General features: G+C 36.4%; 1 non-coding gene across 1 annotated transcript; it reads left to right on the forward strand.

Moving 5' to 3' along the window:
* On the forward strand, positions 522-594 carry TRNAF-GAA. Its single transcript has one exon. It is a non-coding gene; the product is annotated as a tRNA-Phe (tRNA).

Raw genomic sequence — 12744 nt, forward strand, 5'->3', positions numbered from 1 at the left:
CCTTCAGTAACTGAATTACCTTCATCCTTTCTTGCATTAATCCTTCTATGTTTATGTGATGATTCTGTAGATAAGGCCTAAAAGATAATTAATGAGGGGGATAACCATATAAGGCTTGGAGTAGGTTTCAACCCAATGTGAAAATTAGTGTTAAACCAAAACTCTGCAAGAGTAAGCCACTATGATCATTTCTTTAGCTTTTGATGACACATACACCTTAATTAATTCTCCGGAGAATAGTAAACCCTTCATGTTTTCCCATCAGTTTGGGGGTGATATGCAGATATCATATCTAATGATACACCACATTAAAGCGAATAATTTCCTTCCAAAATCTGCTATTGAACACCTTGTCTCTATCAGTCACAATGCTCACATGTAGCCCATGTAATTTTTATGTATTGTCAAAGAAGACTTTAGCAACAGAAGTTGCAGTATACGGGGTAATCCCCCCTGTCCCTTTAATTGACATAGACCCCAGTCATCTAATAAAATGACAATAGGATGCTACATTGGGACTGGTCGGGATAGCTCAGCTGGTAGAGCAGAGGACTGAAAATCCTCGTGTCACCAGTTCAAATCTGGTTCCTGACACATGGTTAATTTGTATGAGGTCTTTCTTCTATAAATTCATTGATATGAAGCGAGATACATATTGATTTCGAATCTGGATCATAATAGATACTTTTATCTATCTTGGCGAGATATACCCCATCTATTTTATTTTTATAGATGGGTAGAGTTTCTTAAATTCTTAAATAAAGTATCTAAAATGAAATTCTATTTTCTCTTTTTTTTTTCTTTCGTTCAAAAAGAATGTTAATACTTCATACATATTTGAAAGGTTAAATTGGTTGGTTGAAAGAAGAAAAAGTCGAAGTTGAAATAGACAAGATTCGGTCCAGATACAATACAAATAAATCGAATTCGATACCCTTTCATTTCTTTGTATTTTCGTTCCTATTCGATTTCCGAATTCGTCTCGACATCACTTTCTAGAACCGGTCTAAGCAATAGGCGTAGTACAAGGTTCATGATGCAGAACTCGTTTGATTCATCCTATTGGTTCGGCTCATACGAAATAAGTATCTTCCAAATAAATGTAAGAATCCCAACGAATCCTTAATTCTATTAGGCCTTTTTTTGTTAGCCTATCCATAATTCCCTAATACAAAAGAGACTTCAATTATTCTGGTTAATCTAGAACAGAAAGTCCAATCCTTGAATCTCCGAAATTGTCTAAGTGGAAATTACTTTCTTATCACTCAATGAGCATCTTGTATTTCATAAAAATTGGGGGCAATATAATCCTTACGTAAGGGCCATCCTATCCAATTTTCAGGCATTAAGATACGTTTCAAGCGCAGATGATTATCATAAGAGATTCCCAACATATCATAAGATTCTCGTTCTTGAAAATCCACGCTTTTCCAAACCCAGAAAACGGACGGAATTCTAGGATTCCTCCTTGAGGCAAATACTTTTATGCATACCTCTTCTGGTTGATCCACACCATACTCTATTCTGGTAAGATGATATACACTAGCTAACAGTCCGTCCGGTGCTACATCATAGGCACATTGGGAGCGTAGATAATTGTAACCATATACATATAAAATGACAGCAATGGAATGCCAATCCTCGGGCTTTATTTGTAAAGTCTCTATTCCTTGATAATCAAAGCCCAAAGATCTATGAATTATCCCATGCTTGACTAGCCAAGCAGACAAACGACCCTGCATCTTTTTTATCTCCCGCATTTTTATTTAGAATATTTCACATTCTTGATCAAATTGATGAAGATTGACCCGCTACTTTTATTCTGTACAAAGGAGTGTTTAAGAGCCAAAAAAATGAGAACATTTGGTCAATTTATCCATATCCACCATTGAGTCCTTCCCCTTTGAGTTAGTTAATCCTTCAATGAAATCTATGGAGATGCATGACCAAGCCTGGTCAGGAATAGGCAAAAGTTGCAATAGCCCAGGTAAGGGCCATTCTTATGTTTGGTTTCTTGGCAGGCTTCACATTCTTTCACCTAAACCTGCACATCATCTTTTAATGTAAGCCAATAGAATATAGGTCTGTCTCTCTGGTAAGTCCTATTGATTTGAGAGTGTCCACCTAGTGCAGAATCATGCAGGGATTTTGATTAATTTTTTTTTTCTAATTCCCTCATGGTTACCTACACAAATTATGCTCCCCCTTCCTAAATAACCCTAAATCATAGCTATACTCAGAAGAAGATTGAGCATCCACCACTTTTGCTGGAATGACTGTCTGGAATAAAGTGTTACCTTTATAGCTATCCTATAACTCCCATACCTATAAGGTATCTATGTGGTAATAGCATTAGTCTGGAGATTCATCTTCTCATGCTCCATTCTAGAGAGTGCATCTGCAGCTCGGTTGTCATTCCCCTTCTTGTATTGAACCTCGTAATTGAGGCCTAATAGTTTAATCATACACTTCTGCTGCAGCATGGAATCCGCCCTTTGATCAAGTATGTGTTTTAAGGTTTTTTGATCCGATGAACTGGTTACCCTGCAAGTAGTGTGTCCACTTTGTAACAGCCAAAAGTAGGGTAAGAACTCTTTCTCATAAGTGGATTGACCAAGATTCTTGGTTGCTAAAGCCTTGCTCAAATATGCAATGGGTCTGCTTCTTTGCATTACCATAGCCCCTATTCCCTTTCCACATGTATCTATCTCAACCACAAAAAAAAAGCTGAGAAAAGTCAGGTAAGGTGAATACAGGTGCCTTGATCATCATTTCGTTTAGTTGATTGAACGCTAGTTTAGGTTCAGGATTCCACACAAGTGCATCCTTCTTAAGAAGGGAAGTCAGGGGTCTACTGATGATTCCATAACCCTTGATAAACTTCCTGTAATGCCCAGTGAGCCTTAAGAAACCCCTTAGAGACTTGATAGTGGTAGGTACTGACAGGTTCTTCATGCATTCAACTTTTTGTGGGTCAGTTGCCACCCTCTTTACAGATATTACATAGCCAAGGTAGTCCACCTATAACTGTGCAAATGAGCATTTGCTTTGCATGAAGTTGATGTTTCCTTAGTAACTCTAGCATTTTTTTTTTCAAATGTAGCATGTGTGCGCCACACACCTTGTTGTATACTAAAATGTCATCAAAGAAGACTAACACAAACTTTCTAAGGTAAGGTCCAAAAACCTAATTCATTAATGCTTGAAATGTGGACGGTGCATTGCATAATCCAAAAGGCATCACCAAGAATTCATAATGCCCATTATATGTGACGAAGTTGGTTTTTGGAATGTCCTCCTTCATTCTTATTTGGAAATACCCTGTCTTAAGTCTATCTTTGAAAAGTAATTAGCACCATGTAATTCATCTAATAATTCATCAATAACAGGGATAGGGAAATTATGCTTGACAGTAAGCCTATTAAGGTACCTGTAGTCTACACATAACCTCTATCCTCCATCCTTCTTTTTGACCAACAACATAGGAGAAGCAAATGAACTTTGGCTAGACTTAATGATTCCACTTTTCAACATCTCTTTCACTATGTTCTCAATCCCTGTCTTCTGCCCATAAGCATATCTGTAAGGGTGTTGCTTCTTGGGGATGGAATCTGGTAACAACTCAATTTTATGATAAATTTTTCTCTCAGGAAGCAAAGTGTTAGGTTCCTTGAATAAATCCCTGAATTGGTGGAGCAATTCAAGTAGTTCGGGATCACTTCTTTCCAATTGTATCTCCTTCTCTATTGTATGTACCTGGCTTTTCATGACTCCCATTCTCAATAGCTTACTTAAGGAGTGAACTGGAAAGTGTTCTCAGGTCCCCTTTATCAGTCAGAGCTTTCAGAATGACCTTCTTTCCTAATTGGTTAATAGTCACTTGTAGTTTGTGGAAATCCAACTCTATAGGACTGTTGGCACTAAACTAATGACATCCCAGAACAAAGTCACACCTTCCTAATTTCAAAACTCTAACAGGATGTGTGAATTGATACCCTTGTACCTCCCAACAGAATGTAGGCAATAGAGCTTGCTTAACACCCTTCATCCATCAACCACTCTAATCATCATAGCTGTAGTTTGTTCCAGTCTACACCCAAGTACTTGCACCAATTTCTCATCAATCAAGCAGTGTGTGCTACCACTGTCAATGAGGATGTGAATATCCTTGCCACTAACCCTCACATTTAGCCTCAGTGTAGTGATGCTAATACTCCTACACATTGCATGAAAGGATACAGTAGCATCCTTTTCTTTAGTTGGTTCCTCTGATTGCTTTCCTTCTTCTTCATAAGTTTTAGCCTCTTCTTCACTCATCAGCATATAAACATACCTAATTTTACACCTATGCCCAGGGGTGTAAGGTTCATCACATTTATAAAAGAGGTTCCTCTCCTTCCTAGCCTCAATTTTTGCTTCAGTGAGGCATCTTCTGGGTGGGGGTTCTCATCTCTGCTTTAGTGAGGAATCTTCTGGGTGGACGGTTTAAACGCAGGTTTATAGGATTGGTTTCTGTTTGAGGGCTTGTATGGGATTTTGTTTGGATTACTCTTCTGCTGTTGATTGGACTCCTTAATGTTGACATTCACCATGGTTTCCTGCTTCCTAGCGTGCACAATAGCTTGATTCAGTGTGGTAGGTTTCATAGTAGCCACATAACCTTTTATCTCATTCTTCAATCCACTGATAAATTTCATCATAAAAAAGTCTTCATTCCAGTTCTTGTTGAATTTAAGCATGTAGGCTCCTAACTCCTCAAATCTCTCCAAGTATGCATTTACAGTGATCTCTTGACGCAACATGTTAAACTCAGAAACCACCCTCTCATAGTTTAGATCCTCAAATCTCTCCAACATAGCCAATGCTAGTTCAGTCCAAGAAGGCATCCCTCTCTTCTCCACATGTCCTTGATACCAAAGTTCAGCCCGTCCTTCCATATGGATGGCAGCTAAGGAAACCTTTTGATCCTCAGGAATGGGATGATCTGGAAATTTTGCGTGCATCTTCTCACCCATATCCTTGCCTCCTCACCACTAAAAAGGGAAAATTCCAGTCTTGAATAACATTGTAGCTTGTTGAGTTAGTTTGAGTTGGATTGGGTAAGAAATGGGAAATTGTTACCCTGTTGTTACTCCTTAGATGGACCGACAAGGGGACACGCGGAATTCAAAGAAGTGTAGCTGGCCCCGCTATGGAGTTGTTGTTTTGGTTTTTGAAGCTTTAAGAGGACGAGGACCAGTCCAAAGCAAGTTGGAGGAAGAAGACCAAGAGCGACATTTTCTGAGATTTAATTAGCTTTTCACTTTTTACGTTTTTGCCAATTTTTTGCTGCAACTCCATGTAAAAGGAAGCAAAGACGTTTTGGGGATTATGAAATGAATTATCTTTAAATTCCTAACTAACTTGAGCGTCGTAATATTACAGCACATGTATTTTTTTTATCTACGCCCCTAACTATCTCTAGTCTAGTGATATGGAAAAACTCATGCAACGCAGCTATTGATCCGTTGTAAGTGGACTGGTTGTGTGTTACACACGATTCCCCTGGTTGTGTGTTGCACACAATTCCCCGGTTCTGGTCCACTATAGAATGCCCATCGTTCACTGCATGGGTCACTGATGAAAGTGTTACAACTTAGTGCATATCTCTGAAGTCTGTTGGTACAACATTGAGTCACTGCCTAGTCATTCTCAGCTTCCTAAGATAACAATATCAGGTCCGGCCTGTGATCAATTCTTTGAGCGCCAGTTTTAGTGGGGACTTAAATTGTTTTGATTTGGTCATCTTCTGTTTCTAGCTATTAAATCACTAGCACGATGGCAGTAGGTTTGGCAAATCAAGAAACCTCTGTGGGCTGGAATAAGAAATTGCAGACATTCTAAACTGCAAGGATAAGAGCACTGAATGCAGCTTTCTATGGGAAAATGTGATTATTGTATGAGAAAAAAAGGTTTTCAATTTTAAAAATATTGAACTGTCAATTCTCAACAAGATGAATGGATTCGAACACGAGAATACAGATACAATAAGAATACAATGATAAACGAAATATAGAAATATTAGGTCATGATACGGCTATATATAATATATTTTTTATTATCTATCTTCTTAACTTCTCATAAAATTAGAATATGAGATACTGAAAAATATCAAGATAAAACATAAAATAAGTACATCTTACATCTAAATTCTTAATCAAATATGACTTAAAAAATATATATAATCAGCTTATCTTATAAATGATGAAAAATTTTCAATCATACAAATTAGTTAAATCATCATAATCATCTCTCGAATTATTAGTAATTTATCCAAATTAACTTTTTATTTGACATGAGTGAATGAAATCCTTTTTAATTTTTATAAGTTCAGATCTTTTTTCGCCCTAATCAAAGATAATCCAATTTTTCTTAAATTAAAAAAAAAAAAAAAAACTAAACATGCTGGATTGTTCGTGTCGATTCGAGGCCGTGTCTATTTTTCATTTTATATTTTTTAACACACGAATCCTGTGTTCATTACGTGTTCGAGGTGTATTTGAATCGTGTTCGTATCTGACACTGTGCTAAATAATTTTTTAAAGTATCTGTGCATTGTAAAATCTCAATCAAACACACACATATATATATATATATATATATATATTAATATCTGATTTCATGTCAGCTTTTTGGACTCCTGGGATTGCAGGAGGAAAAGGAAAAAGAACAAAATATTTATCATTATTTATATTTTGGCCTCTTTTCGTGGATCAGTTATTAATGTTTGAACCCATGAGGAAGGAGTTTGGAAATGCAAAGTGGTAATTAGTTACAAGATGCGTTGGGTTGTCTTAGCTTTAATTTGAATTAGATGAATTCTTTATGATGATTAAAGATGAGCAACTTGGGGGGTTGATGACATTAAACAATAACAGTTTGTGGTTTGTGCCCCCAAAGATTTGCATTACATCAAAGTGCCACTTTCTTATTGTCCTATATATCAATAGTTGCATGCCTCCCACTCCGCCTAAAACATACATATATATATATATATATATATATATATTGATGATAAAGTATTTAATAACAATATGAAAACTATCACTAATTATTTTTCCATTTTTATGATTTTTAAAATTTTGATAGTGATAATACATATGTAAAATTATTATTAAAAATAATTAGTAATTATTATGGGGTTTTTTGCTCGATTTTGAAAAATATAGAGGGATTTTTTTGATTTTTTTTTCTTTTTATTTTTGTCAAGGATTCTTTTTGAATATTTCATAGATCACATGGGGTAAAATACATTTCACCAAATAAAAAAGTTGTGCATAAAATTGGCATTATAAACAATTAATAACATATTTGTATATAATGACAATAATTGACAATAGATACAGTTGTTATTTTATTTATGTTGTCACCATAAATATCACTAATTATTTGTAGTAATAATTTCATACACAATTTTAATTACTAATAAGTATATATGTTATAATACGATTAATATTATTTATCACTTAATATATTTAATGATAACTTTGAAATAATAATATAGTATTTGGTTCAATATTAACTTTTATTATAGTGTTTTTTCAAGGTCATGACAGTTATAAGTATGTATGATGTCATTGCATAGCTTTTATTAATAACTTTTATTATAAGCCTTTTGGTTCATCTTCTGCAAGTGCATGGCGCAACACAACACACACACACACACAAAACACACACACACATATATAATATATATATATATTTATATATTTCTCCAGAACATAATTAATATGGGATAGTTGGTCCTTGCAAGAGTGGACATTCATTAACCACCAACTTAATTTTTTTCGTTGATTACAGAGTATACATCGTTGTTTAGCACTATCCTAGTCTCATTCCTTTTGTTAATTAGACAGAACGTGGGTTTTACGGTTTTGACGTAGGATTAATTGTAAAAATAGTCCTGTTTTTTATGGGGAATGTTGTTTTAGTTCATTAACTTTAGCATTGGCAAAATAGTTCTGTAACTTCTTAAAAGATCGTTATTTTAGTCTTCCGGCTAGATTTGGACAAATTATGGATGATTTTATCCTTCTACAGTTTTGAAATGCGTATTTTAGTCTATTTTCACTAATTTTGTATATTTATGTATATGTTTATCCATGCTCGCCTATAATGGTATCAAAGTCTCAGATTACTGAAGAAATATTTATTTATATTGCATTTAGATATTTTTTTTCAATAATGAAGGAGACTGTTTAAGAGAATGGAACCAAATGAAAGTTCAAGGTACAACAGAGAGTACTTTCAAATTATGAAAGATCAAAGACGAAATTTCTTTATGAAAATTCTAAGAAAGGGAGAAGATTATCTCCAAACGCCGAATGAGGGTTCGATTGGCAATTAGGAGTATTTCCAGATCTTGAAAAAATAGACAAAGAATTTCATCCTAGAAATTCTAAAGAAGGCCACAAAGTCGAATCCTGAACCACTTACTGAAGTGGAACAAGAAGAATGGTGGAGAATTCACCAGATCCAGAAGATGCTACCAAAAAAATATGGTGAAAAACATATACGCAACCCAGTCCATGTTAGATTACCAGCAAGGAGAAACGAATGGGTAATTTCGTTCACTAATACAGTTCTGCAAATTATGATTAAAGGAACTAATTGGAAAGATGTCAAGCCGGATACCTCGAAAATCTCCCAAAATCTGAGAGAGATTTAAAAGACAATGCAAGACTACGAACATAGGGTAATCCATATACCTATGAGAATAGAAACTTTGAGCCAAAAGGTGGATGAGATCCTTAAGATCTTTCCAGATCTACACAAGGATCTTACAGATCTGAAAACAGAAGTTGTAGATCTGAAGAGAAACCAAAGGGAAAGTCCTGAGAAATCTAGATCCAGAAAAGAGCGGATCAGGGACGCCCTTGGAACAGTATCTCTTCTACATCAGAAGGAAAAGGCGATGGAGATTCCAAAATCGAAGACAACAAAGGATATGATCCAAGAAGTTATTAGCTCCATGAAATAATGAAAGTTTCGAGGGTGGATCTATCAGATTTACAAGAATTGGCTGAATCCTTTTCCCAACTTGGGATTGTGGACTTAGTCAACATTCAAACTAATGAAATCACTCCAGCACTACCACCTCCGGAGGGAAGTATAGGTTCCAATGATCCTCCACAGGATCATCTAATGAGAGAAAGTACAGATTTTCACACCAACGCCACATCGACGTTCGTGGGGACCAGACTAAAAGAAAATCCATGGAGAAATTTAAGAAGAGTGCCTAAAGATACACCTTGGATAAAGACCATACTCCAGCCCTTGCATCCATACGGCGGTGTACTCAACTTGGGTGTTATTGACTTCCAATACATTGAGAAGTTGATAGATGAGTGGGTGGCAGCCATAAAGATAGCGGTAACTACCCTAGAACTCGACAAATAAAACTTCATAAAATTAGTGGAGTTGAGCTTGGAGGGTTCAGTAAAGATCGGATGGGACAATACCCAAAAGATACAAAAGCTAGTATCCTTATCGGGGATTCGAGAAGCGCAAAGCAGATCGGCTAGGAAGGTTTATCAAGATACACTTCATCAGAGATTGATACTTCGAAGGACGTAGAGCATAGAAGGCTAAAGAATATGCACAAGCTTTCTTTGGCCTCGAACTAGGAGTATTTGTGCAATAGATGAATATATCTATTGGTTTGCAAGTATTTCTTCTAGAGTGAAGTAGCGATAGAGGTAGCAGCCCTAATGTTCTTTGCAAAGATCTGCAATCCGTGGAGGAAAATATTGATCCAATCATACAAAGTACCCGAACGACAACTAGATTCAATGGTGAGAAGGATGCCTTTTCTCAAAGACACACTAAAAGATTGGCGCTATCTAGCATCTATCTAGAAAAACATGATGAGGTTGAGAGGAAGAAACTGAACAGTGACTTCTACCCCAAGAGCTCTAAAAGAACCTTTTTCAGGTGGAGATTAAGGTGGTCCAAATCAAAAGTCAAATCATACAAATCTGGACAGAAAAATGGGACCAATAAGGGCTTCTTCACAAGGATCTAGACGAACAGATGCAAGATCCATGGGGAGAACTCCTATGATAAGAACTTTCAGAAGAACCCATACCTGCGGACCAACAAACCACTGAAAGTTTCAAAGACTGCAACTGCTGGACCTGCAGAGCAAAGCTTCATATATCTCAAGACTGCCCGTAGAATTGTGGTGAATTACGAAAATTCGAAGCAATGGATGATATCCTAAATGCAGTTTACTATGGCGATTTGGTACCCATGTATCAATTTGAAGACTTTCCTTCGAAGAAAGCGTTTATGAGGAGGACATAGAGACCGATTCAGATGGATTTTCAATCGACTCAGAATAAGTTCCACGAGGGAGATAGGATTCAAATCTTTGAAAGCTTGTCAGGATTCTTTCCAAGGATTAAGATGTCGAACAAAACCATGGAAAGAATCATGCGTGAACATTCCAACTTCAGCCCATACTATGGATTTAGGATTGGAGAAACTGACAGTGTCCTAAACCAGATAGGACTAAACTAGAGAAAACATCCACTACAAAAAAGTTATTCTATTGGAACGGCTTTTGTAATGGATTTTAAATTAATTTGTAATGGCCTTTTCATTTGTAACGGTTGCTGTAACGATAAGGCCTACCGCGAGTAAACGAGGCATTACAAACCATTTATAACGGCTTTTTGGAAAGCCATTAAAGCCGTTATAATTTATAACGGCTTTCCAAAAAGCCGTTATAATTTATAACGGTCTTTGCACCAACAGTTTGTAGTCATTACAGACTTGGTACATGAAAACAAAATTAATTTGGAACAACTTTTATAACGACTCGGTTGAATTTGATTTAATTATTATTGTAACGGTCTTTGTAACACATTTAGCTATGATTTTACCAGATATTTAGAACGATTTTTGTAATTCTTTTTGTAACTATTTTGAATTATATTATATCTGTTTTTGCCACTGCATTTGTTACTGCTTTTGTAACGATCATTGGGATGGCCTAATTAGAAATTAGTAACTATTTTTTGCACATTCTTTGTAACGGCCTGACGATTTTATCTGTTATTGGTATATTACAAACGATGTTAAAAATATAAGTATAAAAATTATTAATTTTTAATATATTTTATTTCAATTTATTTAATATACATTCATATTTATTTTATTTAATATATTTTAATATTTACTTTTGTAAAATTAACTAAATGAATTTATATAAAAAACACATAATATAACAAAAAAATAATAATTTAATTACAAAAATAAAAATATTATTACAAAATACAAATAAAAAAAAATTCCCTACTCTATATTATCCCCAACGGCCAATTGTTCGTTGTCGTCAGGTGCTGGGGGATCAGCTGGAGGCTCGGGCACTAGATAATTGGGCCAGTTGGGATTGATGCTTCTGATGTAGCGCTCGAGTGCCAACACCCGATCATCTATGTCGGGGCGTTGTGGTTGTGGTGACAAAGGTGAGGGAGCAGTCGAACGGGTTGCTTGCTCAGCATTTCTTTCAGCCGCCAGCTGCTGACATCCAGACCTACTGCTTGTCCAGGGCACAGAGCCTTGAGAGGACAATGGAGGCTCTTCATTGCTGTTGTGCTATCTCTGGCGTTCCTCCAATATCATCCTCAAGAACAACTCCTGCGAACATGTTAAATAATTAGATTAGAAAAAATAATATAATAAAAGCATAGATTAGATAAATTTTTTTAATTACTTATCGGGACCTCTTCCGCCCTCAAGCCTCTCTTGTAGACCTTTTCGAACACCTCCATCTAAATGACAGGGTGTTCGAGTTTTGTTTTCTATTCAAAAATCAATTTAAAAATAATTAGAAATAAAAAAATTAAATAAAATTACTAATATTCGTTAATTACTTACCATCTTCCGCTTGTGCGCCCCAATGGATGACGACCCCCCACGATAGATAGTCGCAGTTGCTTATGGTTGGTGGCTTGGTTGACTATATTATTGACCAACTGTGCCTGGAATTCTGGGCTCGACCAGAATTCCAAGAGCTCACGCCAGATCTCCTCGGCCATCCATTGTCCTTCATCAAACCTCTTCCACAGGAACTTCCCCGCCTACGACTTAATGAGTTTGAACATCGACTCGTCATAGCAGTCCCACCAGTACAACATCTGAAAAATTGACAATATATATATATATATATATATATTTAATCTAAAACTCTAAATTTTACTTAAAATTAAACAATATTATTATTACCTTCAATTTTTAGAACCAAAATAACTGGTGCTCCGATGGGATCTGAGATATGTTGGCCAGGAATACGGATAATGCCCTTTGACCACATTATTGATGATCAAAATCACGGTCGGACACGAAAATAATAACTAAATATTAAAATTAATTCAAAAATAAAAAATATTAAATTAATTGACTAAATTATTTTACGTACTTCGCATCTCGGAGGCTAATGAAATGCCTATAGGCCACTGGGGGAAGTAGTGGTGCTGGTGGTGCATCCGACGACCTCACCAGGACTTGTGTACTACTGGCCCCCGCCGCCGCATCTGACCCCACTGCGGGGGAGTCTGCAGGTATAAGCGGGTGCTGGGACACTCCCTCCGAGGATGGGGCAACTGGAGGTGCATCAGTTGGTTCATCCAGGCGAGGCCATGGTCGCGGGCATGACCACAACCCTGGCCACAACCTCGTACCGTGGGGGCGGAGCACCGA

The sequence above is a fragment of the Sesamum indicum genome, linkage group LG8 (genome assembly GCF_000512975.1).
Source record: "Sesamum indicum cultivar Zhongzhi No. 13 linkage group LG8, S_indicum_v1.0, whole genome shotgun sequence".
In the NCBI taxonomy this organism is placed as follows: Eukaryota; Viridiplantae; Streptophyta; class Magnoliopsida; order Lamiales; family Pedaliaceae; genus Sesamum; species Sesamum indicum.